This window comes from Cyanistes caeruleus, chromosome 14 (genome assembly GCF_971803275.1).
Source record: "Cyanistes caeruleus chromosome 14, bCyaCae1.hap1.1, whole genome shotgun sequence".
Classification (NCBI taxonomy): Eukaryota; Metazoa; Chordata; class Aves; order Passeriformes; family Paridae; genus Cyanistes; species Cyanistes caeruleus.
Window position 1 is genome coordinate 11,101,742 of NC_141714.1, and position 12,126 is coordinate 11,113,867.

General features: G+C 38.0%; 1 long non-coding RNA gene across 1 annotated transcript; it reads right to left on the minus strand.

Annotated features, from left to right (window-relative positions):
* Positions 1-1,319: 1,319 nt before the first annotated feature.
* LOC147650551 (uncharacterized) lies at positions 1,320-11,407 on the minus strand. The gene is made up of 4 exons (XR_015276577.1): positions 11,363-11,407; positions 9,703-9,776; positions 7,434-7,519; positions 1,320-3,902 (listed from the first exon to the last, which is right to left on the minus strand). It is a non-coding gene; the product is annotated as an uncharacterized LOC147650551 (long non-coding RNA).
* Positions 11,408-12,126: the final 719 nt, after the last annotated feature.

The following is a 12,126-nucleotide window of genomic DNA, read 5'->3' on the forward strand; positions in this document are numbered from 1 at the left end:
TTCACCAACCTGACCCTGCAAATAACCCACAGTAAAGTAAAGAGCAACTTAGGAGAGCCAAACCGGGCATTTACACTGAAGAGGAAAAAGTACATAAATACTTTTGTTAGCAGCTGAGGAAAAATGTGACATATTCTATTTCTTCATATCTTTGACACATGTGAGAGAACCCTGTCAAAGTGCTGATTACTTCAATAGTGTCCAGAATGGGACACTATACAGATGGCACTGAAACTTTTTTTTTCTCCATTACATGTTTGACAAATATTATTTGAAAATATGTTAGCAAGACTGTCATCTACAGCATCAACATGCCATCTTTGAGTCCACACACTCATTGTCATTTATGCTGGCTCAAAACCTGGCATTTGCAATGCTAAGGTTGGAAATTCTGTGCATTTGTAAGATTCCTTGACTTGCCATTACAACAGCTTGTTTTCTCTTTCCTTGTAGGGTTAGCCAATGTACACAATACTGAATATATTTATAACAAATCTTACCTTTTATCTGGTTTGAATTACACACAAACTTCAGCCAAAACAATTAATCTTCACAGCAAAGAAAACATATGTGGATATTTTTCTGTGACTCTCAGAGCTTTGAGATCTGTCAATATAGTTTTCTCTATTTTGAGTCTCCCAAAATGATCCAAAGTCAAATTTTTATTAGAATAAAGTTGGGATAATTCACTTAAATAGAGAAAAACTCAAAAAAACTACCAAAAAAATGGGATAGAAATGAGTTGTATGCTCAATTCTCCTATTCATCACATCAGTACACTACCATCAACTTCTTAATTTTTTTTCAAAACCCTAGAAATGACAATTGTGGAATTCAGTAGGCATACAATAGGGCCAGATATTCCTTCTATTATCCTAATAAAAGACAAGTTTTGAAGAACTATAAATGGAACACATTCAACAAAAGCCCCAAATTTAAGTCTTTAAAATACTGCATAATCTCATTCTCATCAACTATGCTCCATCTTTTCCTACACATAACCATGATGTACACAGCTCAACAGAACTATGACACCTGTGCCAGCATTGAGCCTCATCTGAGAGAATAGTGAAGTCTATAGTAACTTAGACCCAAGAGAACAGGAAAAGAAAGGCAATTGAATGTGCTTCCAGTGCTTCCAGGCTGAGAGATTGGCAGGGACTCAGACATAGGTATTCAGTTTGCAGAAACTACTCTCAAGCAGTTACAGTGCAGTGCTGCCACTACAATATCAGATGTTACACAGCCTGCATTGAACGCCACAGCTGGCAAAAGACTTTTGACCTTCTCTCTTCAGCTTCAGCTTTCCTAAGTTGCTGTCACTGCTTCATCTCACAGGCTTGTTGTGAAGATAAAGTCATCATTAGCGCTTGTGAAGCTCCCAGACACTGCAGTGGTGACTGCTGTTAAAAAGAGATTTAGATTTCCTTTTCAGAGCAGTTTCAATAGTGTGCCATAAATAAAGCATGGGACCACACACCGAACAATGGAGAAAACATAATACTGAATAGCTGTTCATTTAGTGAGTGCTATTCATCTTGCTCACTGAATGAGGCAAGAGGAAAAAAAATAGTATATGATCCTGTAATCAAAGACTGTATCATGATGTATACACACAAGGGGTCTGAATCAGGGTTGCACTGACAGCTGTACGTTTAATTGCTTAATTTTGCAACCTTAATGATGTCTCTTTAATGTAGTTTAACATTACATTTGAGTTCTTTCTTTAAAAACCATATTAGGCAGCATTTGTCAAGTAAATGCAAATAACCCAATGCATTATGTATATTTGGTTCCCTCCAGGTCTTTCAGTATCATAAGAATGGATGCCAAATAACATGTTTAACAAGATTTTCCACAAGTTTTTTCCTGCAAGGTTTTCTCCTGTTTAAATTCTTACAGTAGATTTGTTGAAATCTCCAACACAAAACTATGAAGCAAAAGAACACCTCTATCATAATTATGCAATGAAATATATCTCAGAAGCCTTTCCTTGCCTCTCTACAAAAACAAGAAATTTTCCCTTCTGTCCTAGTAGGACTAATTTGATGAAATGGCAGTGAGAATTACTGGCAGCCCTTCAAGAGGACAGTGAAGCCACAATTAGCAGAGGAAACAGAGAACGGGTGTTAAGTCCCATCTCTTAAATATGAGTAAGTGAAAATATTTTCATTGGTAATGTGATTTGCTGAAATATTTGCTACACCAGCATTCTTGTATTATCATGTGGGCTAAAATTTGAGCAACAATGGCACCTAGTATGGCAGAGCTGTTCCACCTCTCAGTTGTACCATTTCTAAGGGACTTGAATACTGCTGTCAGGCATTTATAGTCATGGGAATGCAAACTCCTACATAATAATATTAAGACTTCAGCTTTGGTTTTGAAATCCTGTTCTATGGCACTTTCTTTTAGGCAGGAGACAGCATAATTTCCTAAAGGTAGAGCCCACACAGAACATCCCAAAGTGAAATGCACATTATGCTCTTCTATAAAATGTTCCTTCTTCCTCTCTCTTGCCTTCTACCCTGCTCTCCACTCCCCTTTTCACTCCCCCATCCCCAGAATATGAGATTCTGGTATTTACAGCAAAACTATTTCCTCCCAATGAGTGCTCACATAAGGCACTTGGATGAACAAAGTGCACCACCTCTTTTTGTACACACCAACCCCTCAGGTCAGCTGCAAGCTGCCAGTAAGCCCTTCGACATCCACCGGCTCTGTCCAAACCGTCGTGAGAGGCAGATGGAAGCTACAGTTCTCTGTCAGAACTGGTAACCACATTTGAAAACAAATTAAAACTCAGGGCATCTCAACACTACACTGAGGGGTGTCTGCATACAGTCTGTTTGTAGAACAGCCACACATAAGCATGACAACTCTTGGACTTTTCTTTTGAGGGCCAGGCACAAATTTCTGGCATCCCACCCCCTTTGCAGAAAGGCCCTCTTACATTTTAGCTGTTGTAGCACATCTCTGAGTTGATTTTTCTCCTGATTAGGTTAGAGCTTTTATCACAGAATTCACAGATACTTAAGAGAAAAGGAGTCATGTCCCTCCCCTTTTTTAAAATTTATTTTTTCTTTATTACAAGATCACAAGGAAGAGCCTTGATCTAGAGGTCTGCATTCCAATGGAATCAGTAGGACAGTCTTCCAAAATATTTTGGTTGGCTAAGAAAGTGGTTTGCTTTACACCTTTGACCAAAAAAATCACTTCAGACGAAAACCTGGATGAAGGCTAGTCTGCTGACTAGCTGGTATTTTATATGGGTTCACCCAGTAAGTGACATAAATAGGTTACTGACAGCACTAATGGAAGCACATATGTACAGACCATCCCCTTAAAAAATCCATCTGCCCTGCCTTGTGGATTCTCCCAAATATTAATAAATATTTTTGTTTATTATGTAGCATATTGTACAAACAATATGCAAACAGTCACTATCTGATAGTCCCCAAAGACTGGATGATATTTAGGTTCAACTACATGCAGAGAAGGTTTTTCACCGCAGATATGAAAAATACTAACACATTCCTGCAGCACAGAGTTGTAGGTGCCTCCTGTAGGTACAAATCTACTGGTGTAAAGCAGAAGCCATTTGTGTTCCAAACACAGACTAAGTCCTTCTCATCCTACATATTGTACAGACTGAGCACAAGGTTCCTAGCCAAGGCAGGTGACAGTCCTTGGGAAACTTGTTCAGTGTTGTTTTAGTTATAAACAAGGAGTAATAGCTTCCTACAGCTGATACGATGAATGAGAGATTTCAGCAAAGCAAGGGGAAGGAGAGTTACTTATAACCAGGCATGGATGCAGAACTTCATCCAAAATGTGAAGACACCACCATTGCAGAGGTGTTGAAGCATCACAACACACAGGTGCACCGGTCAGTGTTAAAGCTGTGAAGAGTTAATCAAATGCACACTGTTATTTGATGCTGCATAGAAAAAGATGTTAAAGCATCTGGGCATCTTTGAAATATTAGCATATTACAGGCTATAGAGCAAGAGAGAAGTGAGATCACCTGTCTCTTGCTAATGAGCAATGAGGGGTAAGAAATACTCTCCTCCTAACCCCAGTGCATGAACTATTCCCTCTGTGCAGACTGGCTGTGGGACAAGAGTGCTGCAAAGCAGCAGTGGAGATGGAGCAAGTGCTTTCCAACATCCTGTGGATGCTGCAGGCAGCTGCTGTTTGAGGGAACCTCTGCATGCCAGGGCAGAACAAGCACTTCAATTCCTGCTTTTCTTTATTTGTGGCTTGCATTGTCTGCTGTCATTCCAATCTGAATGGTCAACAATAAAACATTGCTTACAATTGCTGCTTCCAGAATGACTGCATTGAATGCTTTCTTGACAAATTGTTAAAGAACTGTACGTTGCTATTATTATTATTATTTTCAAATCAATGCTTAAATGAATAATTTGTATGCATCACTGAGCTTTGCTTGAAATCTAGTGACATGTCTAAAAATAAATGTTGTGCCAATGGGTAAATTCTGGCAAGTCACTGAATCAAGAGGAGTGTGACAGAGGTGATGGGAAGATGGAAATAATTAAGCTGGGGTTTTTTTCCCTTTTCTTTTTATCATGAAAAAGAAAAATTTTGCCTGACATGCAATTTGAAGCGCTCTGTAGGAGACATCTTTTGTTTTCCTCAATAATAAGTCAGTTCCAACACCCAAACCAACACCCTAAAAAATAAATGTATGACTTCTCTGCCTTTTTTTTTTTTTTTTCACTTCCATTTTCTTTTCTTTAAATATAGTTTTCAAAGAGCATGAAATGTAAAGGAGACTCTTGAAGTAGTTCCCCGGGGAAATTTGCACTACAAATGGTAAGATATTGTAGTTTCAGAGGTTTGATTAGAAGAGTCCATGATGTCTGCTGGGTTGAGCTCAGGTTGGACAGCCAGGAGCTTTCAAATTGGAATTCCCAGTTTTCCGCTTGCTCCCTGCCTGTGGCAAGTGGTGTGGTATTCTCATTCTGCTTTACTGCAAAATGCAAACAGGGGTGGTTCTCACAGGATTGCTTAGAAGGATTAATCTCTGGTTTCCTTAGAAGATCTTAAATGCTAGCCACACACTGTAGATGAGACACTACTGTTACACCAAATCAAAATCTGCATTGCTCTACAACCCAAAATAGTATTTCTGAAAAAGTGCATTTCTAACACCTTCGCTCCAAGCAGATCATCCAGAAAATAAGTGGTAATCAACTTGAACAAAACATACTGAGACAAATTCAGTGTGAATTTTTTCATGTGGCACTTATAAAAATGTGCTATTTTAAAGATTAATTTTATAAACTGAATTCTCAACAATACAATAAATAGCAAAAAAAAATAAACAAAAAAAAAGCAAACAAACCCTGCAAACAAAGCAAAGACATCATCAAAAGGAAGCATATAATCATGGGAAGGACTTTGTTCTATTAAAAGCTCATAAAATATCTTAAAAACATGTCCCCAGTCCTGAAGTCCTGATAGGCACTTGAAATACTTAATACTTAGAGTAAACATTCAATTTTGCAATACCTTCTCTCATATTTTTTTACCCTCGTAAGTTTAGATGTGTAATCCACACTTAACTATTTTTAAGCCAAAAGCTAAATAACTTAATGAAAAAGAGAAATTCAAGGCTATAACTAAAAAGCTTTTGTACAATTTGTCCAGAAAGACCAGATGTAAAAACATCTTAATTCAGAAAAACTGAGGATTCCTTCAATAACCAAGAGTTAAATTACTTCCATTAAGAGGCACAGCTTCTGGAAGCAAACTTTTGCACAGACCCAATTCTGCATACTATAAGAAATTCTTAAGCGTTTTGCTTATGTATTTAAAACCTACAGAATAATTATCAGTTAAATATAATTCACCCCAACATTGGGATTTCTGTCTGTATTTGATCTCCAGAACCAAGTCTGTATGTTTGACCTCGGAGATATTTCCTATTGTCCCGTGTCAGTGACACAGCAGAAAGAAGATGTATCACCAAAGGCTCGGATCTTTTCCCTTGGCCAACTCCTCTGCTTGCCCTGCTAATCCAAAGCACAAGCCAGCCTGCTGGGCCCACAGGAAGAGCATGAGAGGATAAGCACTGTTGGACTGGTCAGTCCATCAACTCATAAATAAGAGTTAAACACTGAGGAAAAGAGCATCAAAATAAGTTGCATAGAGGACATAGCAGTAAAATCCTACAGCCAGAAACCATTAAATACAACTAGTTAAAGCCTAGAAAATATGTTTACAATAAGAAACCCTCCCCAAAAATCCATACGCTCGCCACAAAGCTTCGACATTTGTTACAGGAATGAAGGGGAGAGGAGTACGTAGGAGGGAGAAAAAACACCCCACAAAATAAAAAGTTCAACCACTTTTCACATAATGAAAGGTTCCTCCCACATCCATTCAGTAGTAGTTGGTTGCAGGTCTGTTATATTCCCTGGCTCATTATCTGCTACATCATTGCTGAGACATCCTACACATTCCTCCAACGCTTTGCAGCAAAGGCAGAGAGAAATAATGATGACCATCCACAATGCTTATCTGTCCATACTGTTCAGGGCTAGTGGTAGAAAGGATATAAGGCATATGAAATATTATTTATATAGGGAAATGGAGAAGTGTAAGGCTCAGATTTGTGTTAGCAAAGAGCATTTATGCATTCCTGCTTTAATAAAAATGAAACTAAAATGTTTGATGCAGAATATAATCAGTGCATTCTTACAGGAAAAAGAAAACAGATGGAACTACATTAATCAGCTCAGAGGCTGAAATCTTTCTATTTATACATCCAGAGATCATAGAACAGAACTTCCAGGTTTAGAGTGGAAAATGGAACCTCACATTTCAAGACTGTATAAATATAAAAACAGTCAAATTTCTGAGTGCTATAGTTGTGGTAATGGTCATGCAGTGCTGTACCCAAACCAACACATGAGGTCACAAAAGCAGTATAAGCAATTGTCAGAGCTGTCAAAAACATGAGTAAGAAACACTAAAACCCTCACATACCCCCACAGGCTTGAAAACATTTTTGTGTATTTAGCCCTGACATCACTGTGAGCCATTACTTGGAATCTAATTATTAAGAAATTAGGGGGACTTGGATGTATTTTGGACACAGACTAAAAGACCTTCACGCAGCACTTTGTGAACATGGCTGCTTGTTGCCTGCCCTTAAAAACCCAGACATAGTGTGTTTCACTGAAAAATTGCTTGCTGTATTTTTATTTATGTTTCAAAATCATTTTACATTGGGGAATGAAAACACATGAAGGAACATGAAAAATCAACTTCCAATGCTGTATTTGTCAGATGTCTGAAAAAGTGCAATCTTGCCCTGAACCAGAAACTGAATTTAGATGCTGCTTTGACCTTATTTCTCTTATGTACAATTGCATGTAAACTATGCTATTATTTCCAAGTACCTTATCTTCCATTCTGGATCCATCCGTGTCCACAGAGAGGAGCTGCATTTTGATTTTAAATTTTGGAGCAAAAGGTCAGTCTGCATCTGCATCAACAAGAGAGAGAATTAGAGGAGAACTGAGACTGAATGGGATCCCATTTGTTTGGAAAGCAAATACACAGCTATACAAGAGCTGCCTTTTAATTTTTTTTCTGTAACGCAGTAACATGAAATGCAAATCTGTTTTCCCATAATAAAATCATTTCAGTGATGCATTTTCTCATGATTAGAATAATGCCTTGTACTTCTTTATTCCATCTTTAATATTAATTCAGGGAAATCAGAGGCACCTCTCTCATCAGCTGCCTGCAGTCATGTGTTTAACATTAATTTCATATTACCCTGCTTAGTTAGGATTTACATCACCTTCATCCAGAAATAATCATATTGTGTTTGCTTACAATCTTAAGAAGAAAATCAGTTAAATAACTACAGTTTCTAAAATAAAAGTTCCTCTAGTGCAGAAAAATTCCTTCCCCTGTGAGTTTCAGGATTCCAGGAGCTACTTCAGGTATTCTCAACTGTGGCGTCACTAAGGCTGTTTCACTAATTTCACAGAAGGTAATTGTAAGCTTAGAAGGAACCAACAGTTTTCTTAACAGAGCTCAGAGGTGAAAAATTGTAAGTGTTCTGGATAAATCTGGGCACCCATTTATACTGCAGAAAAACAAAAGCAAAAACCTTCATCAGAGCAGCCCTAGATATTGAAATTATTGCAAGGGATGTACTTTTTTCTTTAGTATTGTACAGCTACATTCACAGTTTTGGTCACCCAGGACAGTTCATCTATAGCAATAATGTGCAATTCCCCTGCCTTTTCTAACAGCCTGTCCTGATCATGTTTTCTTCAATTATCTGAGTAAAGACTTATATATCAATTAATTCCGTTCACACCCCTACTGAATACCAAATGGTTACTTTTTTTTTTTTTGATGATTGGAAAGCATTTTGTCTTTTCCACTGACAGCAATAAAGGCTTACAACTAGTTATCTTCAGCTGTGTCATTACTTTTAAGAGTGCCATTCTTTTTTTTTTTTAATAGATAACCCTTCATATATGTTTAGTGATAAAAATATCTCAGCCAGTAAGTTTTCTGTTACAAAGTTAATGAAAAACATAAACCAGATATGCAGTCACTAGTGCAAGGATTTACTTGGGAAAGATAGCTCAGTGCCCTTCATACTCAGAGCTGCTTGGAATTCACTCAAGAAAATCTTCGTGTATTAATTCAGTATGTCTGTTTTGGGGCAAGTAACATGACTGCCCTACCGAGCAACTCCTCAAGAAGTTTATTGAATTCCATGATCACTTACTGGACTAAGCTTTTCTCAGGACTCAAGAATTACTCAGAATCATTAAAATCTTTCTTAGGGCAGGCCTCTGTTAGACAGTCCTTTAGGGTAAGTCAATATGGGTTTATCATTTCCCACAGACATTACTTTCACTAACAAAGTGGTTAAACTCTTCTTTCTCATTTACCCACCTCTTATTCTTGTTTGGCTCAAGGCCCTGACTGCAAGGCTTGGAGATGTACACCACAAATACTGATTATTTTTAACAGTTCCATCCCTTTCATTTCCAAGGATACACTGCTTCCTATTACTTGACAGACATTTCCTAGTATAATTTATGAGAGCAATTGAGAGGAAAACAGCATGTTTCTTGCCTAAACCAAAATAATAACAGTAATCTAGGCCACTTCTAGACTGTCTGATATAACAGGAGGGTGGAGCATGAGAGTCTGTGGTACTGGAAATGAAGGATATTAGAGAAGTCTGAAAATGTCATATAAAAGCTAATGCAGATAATCTCAAAGCAAAAGATATCATGAGAGTCCTGGAATTTATGCTGAATTGATGAGAAAGGTCTGCAGGTTTTTCTGTCATGCATCTTGAAAACTGGATGCAATATTATACTCTAAGCGTTGGTTATTGGTAACCTACAGGACAGTCAGCAATGCTTCCCCTGTGTTCTAATTACCAGGAATTAACTCTGGGGAAATTTACTGCATTCTCTCATGCTGCAAAAAAAGCAACAGAAATGTGCATCAAACTGTAGACATTAATTTGCTAATTCACTTTACATCTGCTTCAACTTGATGTCCCCTTGCTGTCTGGATTATCTTCCTAGATGCAACCTCTGTTCCTATACAAAAACATGCTTAAAGAGGTAACTTCACGTGACCTAAAGGTCTGTGCCTCGTATCTCTGGATCTAGTTTTTATTACCTAATTTCCCAGCTCCACACACATCTTCTCATACTCTTGAAAGACCACTTTTGGGGTTTTTTGAAACCTGGATCCTGAAAGATAAAAATTCACTATCATAAACTTCACTATGAGAACATGGCATTGCACCTAGGTTTTGAACCCAGTTCAAAACAGCCTTGATACAGCAGAATTTAATCAGCTTCATTGCCAAGCACAAGTTTCAGAAATCAAACTGATTGAGCCTCTAAGGGATTGACTTAAAAGCAAAATATGGAGCCTTTTTTATTTTAGAATGGCCTCAGGACCATGGGCAGTAATTGCAGCAACACAATATCAGTATCAAAGGTTTCTAGACTCTTACAAACTAAATTTATGGTCACTGAGGAAGGTGTCAAGTTAGATTTAACTTTGAAAGAGACATTGAAGGGAAGATCATAAAAGCAGCTGGACATACTGCACAACAAGACATTTCCAATGGTCTTACATCAATGCAGAAAGAATATGGTAAAGAATATTTTTCTCCACTTGATTTCCTGTTTTATTCAAAAACAGAGAGAGTGAAAGAGAGAGAAATGTAGTCCTTCTTTTTATGTCCTATCCCTTAGTTTCCCCTTTCTTAAGAGTCAAGTTCCCACAACTATTACATTAGTGAAACTGAGCTCTGTAAATGGGGGTTGGTTTGTTTGTTTGTTGTTTTTTGTTAGTGGCTGCTGAAATTCAGCTCACTGATAACTCATTGTGGCTGGTGTCTTTTCCTGCTCTTCTAGAGACAAGGTAAGAGATTAATTCTAGCCCAAAAAAAGCAAGACAGGGTGACTTCAGAAAGGCAGCACCAGGGCAACTGCAGTGATGTAATTATGCTGAAGTACTTCCCCCTTCCTAATACAGGCTGGATTTAGATCTTTTAATACTGAATTTTGACTAAAAGCCAGGAAGAAGCTGTCTTTAAATGCAAACTCATCAGTTTTGAGTCTATGCAAAATGGCACTTGATACCTCCACTTGGAGCACATAGCGCCTCCATATTGACTGTGTGTTAGTTATGCAAAGACACCTTATTTTAACCCACAAGCTTCAGAATTCTTCTTCAAAATAAAAGTTACATGCCAAAATAAAAGCACAGAATGCTTCTCATCCAAAAACAAAACAAACAACAAATCCCCCAAAACAAAACAAAACAAACCCAAAAACCAAAATAGCAACACCACAAGCAAGGCATTAAGAAGACTCTACAGGCTCAGAGATGACTGACATTTGTCTTCATAAATATTTTGGCATCTCAAAGGTACAAGCTAAGAACCTTCTTTCCTCTGACAAGCCCTAACATCTGAAATCCTACTGGTGGGTAGGTAGACTTAGTTGTTTATTCTCTGCTATGCTTTGAAAACCAACTTATCACCTAAATTCCTAGTTTTAGGAGTTAGATAATTCCTAGGTTGTTTTTAAAATTTGATCTAATAAGATGTTGTGATTTAAACCCAGTCAGAAACTCAATTCCAGAGAGCCCCTCACTCCCCTGCCCTCAGTGGAATTGGGAAGGGAATCAAAAAATATATACCCAATGGGTTAAGAACACTTTAACAATTAAAATAAAGTAAAATATAAAGATAATGAAAAGGATACTGAGAGACAGAAATAAAACCCAAGTACAAGTGAAGCACAATACAGTTGCTCATCACCTGCTGGCTCATGCCCAGCCCAGTCCTGAGCAGGAATTGGTGGCCACTGAGCCACTTCCCCAGTTTATAAACTGGGAAGGCCTTCTGTGTGGCAAATCTTTTAGCCAATTTGGGTCAGCTGTCCTGGCCATGCTCTCTTCTGGCTCCCTGTGCACCTGCTCCCTGCAGAGTGTGAGACACTGAGAAGTCCTTGACTGAGTGAGCCCTACTGAGCAACAGCTAAAGCATCAGTGTGTTTTCAACATTATTCTCACACTAAATTCAAAACATATCACAGTACCAGCTACTAAAAGTTAACTCTATCCCAGCTGAAACCAGGACTTAAAGCTAAATCAGAAGATAAAAATCTTCTGTGTGAAGGTAGCTTGTGGTATTAGTCATTAACATTCAGGTGGAGAGGAAGTTACATTTCTAGTATTTCTTAAATTATCACCTCCAACTTTTACACTCTTGTTGAGAATTTTCAAGTTGAGATCAACTCATACAGGCATTTCTCTAATTTCCTTGTCTTTGAGCTGAAGCTTTGATTGTGGATGACAACTCTTGCAAGGACAATTTAAAACTGACCCTTGGGCCAGCAATTGCCAATCACCCCTTCATATTCACTCGTCATGCATTCTGCAGAGCTGTAGGGTTTTGACTTAACCTTATTTCACTTCTGACAATCTTTACAAAGGAATTATTTGCAGTTGATACAATGTGTGATGGGTTTGAACTTAGGTCAGGGAGATTAAATTAAAGCAGAGGGCATCCTCATGATGAAA